Here is a 3,606-nt window from a genome sequence, read left to right as displayed (position 1 = left end):
CTAAGACCCACCTCTTTCTGTGTTCCCGATTTACAAAGAACACTTCACCAAGTGTGATTAAAACCTTACAATACAAATGTTTGGACTCTGCAGCCCAGTCTCTTTTGCTTCAGAGAGTTACAACTCTTAACTCACTATGGAATTTAGCCACCATATCTGACGTCCATACCTCAAGTGTTCTGTGGTGTGTGGAACACTTCATGTTTTGTCCAGAACATGCATAAAGGTCCCATATTCTGTAAGAAGAATGAGGAAACAAGCTTTTTTCCTAGATTGGTATTGATTTTTTAACCTTATGACCACTATATGAGAAACTTTGCTTGTCATTCTTACTGCTTTAGTGATTTTTTTTTTTTCTATCAAGTCCACAATCACATCATGGGATTCTACTTGCTGGAGTTTGATATTCCTTTAGGGAATAATCAGATCTAGGCTATACCAAACCTAACGTTTCAGTCCTCTGACTGATTTCAAACACCTTGTCATTTCTAATGGCTATGAGCTTCTTCAGTTGGTCTGTTAAAGCACATTCTCAGACTTACGTAAATAAAACCAAAAAGCTGAATCTAGTCCACCTGTTTATCTGTTGCTATCACATCACCTTATTGTTTGTTTAGGGTTTTGACTTGTTTCACTCTGAACTCCCAACCAAACTTCTGGATTTGAAGGAAGGAAACAAGCAAAATACACTGATTTGACTATAAACCGCTACAGTTCTGTGATTGGTATTGCAAAAACAGTTCATTTGTAACACGAGTTTCTGTAGCATTTTTTACTTGTATTTTTTAAAGATTTAATGTGTGTCATTTGTCTTCTTATGCATTCCCTTAATGTCTTGAGGGACTCAATTACTGTATATTGGAGTTTCTAACATTTTACCTGTTAGAATTCAATCCGTTTTGTTTGCTTTCCTGGACAATAATGCAGTTTTGGAAAGAAATATTGCTGTGTAAAGAATATATTCAGTTACTGCTCTAAACATGATGCCATTGATCATTTTTATTTTGTATTTGTAACTTTCAAAATTAAAAGCGTGACTTGAATTGCAATGACAGATCGATTATTGAAATTGTCTATCAAGGTGTTTTTGTTTCTCCTAGAGTACAAACATTTTTCAGCCACTCAGAACAGTTGTAGAATGCAAAACAACAGCCTTCAATGTTTGAATTACTTCTAGATTTGTGCCTCAGACATGGCCCTCCCGTGGAAAAAAGGCACTTTGTTTGCACCTACTATATTTTAACTAAGGTTGCATGGGGTAGATCTTCCAGCATACTGATTGTATTTGAGTCTTAGCTCTAATTTGTAGTGTGTCGGTTGCTTAGTATAATATTCAGTCCGGTAATTCATCTGTTATGAAGCAAATTGCCCCATTCCATGCCTCGAAGAACCAGAACAGCATTTTACCTTCGGGTAGCAGAAAAGTAAGTGGCTGGTTTACCTGTTACCTCTTTGTGCTGGGATGGCCTGACCAGACTGTCATTAATGCAGAATTCATGGAAACAAAGTCAAAAGCAAAAATCTTATCTTATTAGCCTCAAATTTGTCATAACTGACTTCAACTCATGTATGCTGGGTAAAAGTGCCTTACAATGTAAAAATTGTATTTATATGTTCCCAAGTAGCATCACCTGCTGGGGAGTAATTCTGTCGTGGTGTTAATATTTAGAAGAAATGTACCTCAGCAGTGTATTTACTGTACATCTCTTACGTCCTTAATTGTAGTTTTAAAAAGCATGATAATGTATGATAGTATACAACATTTACATCGTTTTTTAAAGACAAAATACTGCCATTACTGTCTTTTTATGTGTATTTTAGCTTGGAATTTCAGACAGTCTGAATTTTTTTTTTTAATTATTATTTTTTTGGTAAAGCAGTGTAATCTTTGCAAGCGTATATTGAAGATTATTCTGGAGCATCTACTGCCTTCCCAGAAATGTTAGAAGTAATGAAAGTGCTCTATAGGTGAAATAGGTATGTTTAAATTAGCTAGTTAAATTAATGCAGTCTATTTGTTACTGAGATTATTTTTTTTAATAGGCACCTTCTGCTTTCATCTCACAGTCTGAGAACTCAAGAATTTAACAAATTTGTCCTATGAAACTGGGTTTACTTTATTTAATTATTTTTTTTGGCCTTTGGGCACTTCTTTTGCTCACAAGAGTAGTGTGTGCTGTTTAACATGCCTGGAACCCTCTGAGAAGGGAGGTTTCTCCCCAACTCACTGTATCTCTATTAACAGATCTCCCCAACTCACTGTATCTCTATATTAACAGATCTGCGATTGTGCTATACCGAGAAGGGACTGTACCAAGGAAGGACAGGCATCAGAAGGATATTGTTCAAATAACTTGAGGACACAGCTGGTGTAATGCCAGAGCCTCAAGGCGCGATCGAACCCTGCAGCAGTAAGCTGTGCTGTCACTCCATTTCAGGGAAGGGCAACAGGCCGGTTCGATGTCAGCATCAGTGCAGGTAGCTAGCATGAAATAGATGAGGTGATGAAAAGATCCTCTCGTTCAGCAGGTGCTGATCCACAGGAGGTTCTGTGGTAAGGCTCTAGTAGGAATTACACCTACACTCCACGAAGTCTGATCTTCAGGTACAAAGAGCTGTGCTGATCTCGAATGGTCTGATCATAACGAATCTGGCCCTAAAATGTGATATAAAGGAAGAGAGCTTGCCTCTTGCTGCTGCCTGTATGAAAAATAACTTCATGCTAAACCAGAGTGAAAGATGAAGAGGTGATAATCTGTTTGAAATATCAGACTTACCTGGCAGGTTATAATCAGTGTGTTCCAAAAATATTAATATGCTGAATCAGATTGACAGGAAAATTAATCCTCATTAGATGAAATTAATCTTAAGAGAACTGAAAGTACATTATAGCGAATAGTAACACTTCTTCCATGTCACCAGTAACAGATTCCACTGTATTAGCAATGGAGGGTAAAAAACCAGAACACAGCTCTTGATTTATGTGCTTGTTGACGCAGTTTCTATATATGCATATGTATGCACATTCATTAGTCAGCAGTGACATCTCAGCCCTTAAAGAATCCTGGAGAACTGTTGCTTGTCAAAAAGCACTCAGGTTAGGCTAACATTTGCAGCTTTTGCTCTAGCATACATTGACATTAGGTGTAAAGACAAGGAATGTATGAAAGAGGGTAACTGCATTCCTATCTACAATGTTATGTATATTTTGTTCCTGTTATATTGGCTTTACTTCCAAAGTTGTAGTTTGCAGTATTAGTTTCTTTTTATTGGTATCCTTGCATATATATATTCAATAAATGAGTTATGAATTTCATATTTGCATATCTGTCCTTTTTCTGAAAGCGTAACTTTTAGAACTCATTTTTATGCATAAATGCAGTATTTCTTAATGAGGTGTTTACAGGCCCCTGAAAATTTATATCAGGAGAGAAGTGAGAGTGCAAGTTTACAGTATGCCACTGACTCGGTGGTAAGTCTGCATATTCATGTATTTTTCTTAACTTTGTGCAATGGTTCAGATGCTTTGCATTCGCTGCTAGTTAGTAATGGGAAGTGACTGACCCACTGAAGGTTCCCACTCTCACCTTTCAAGAGCTTACTCTT

This window comes from Apaloderma vittatum, unplaced genomic scaffold (assembly GCF_000703405.1).
Source record: "Apaloderma vittatum isolate BGI_N311 unplaced genomic scaffold, ASM70340v1 scaffold37507, whole genome shotgun sequence".
NCBI lineage: Eukaryota > Metazoa > Chordata > Aves > Trogoniformes > Trogonidae > Apaloderma > Apaloderma vittatum.
The sequence above is the reverse complement of the archived record's forward strand: the minus strand, read 5'-3'. Positions refer to the sequence as shown.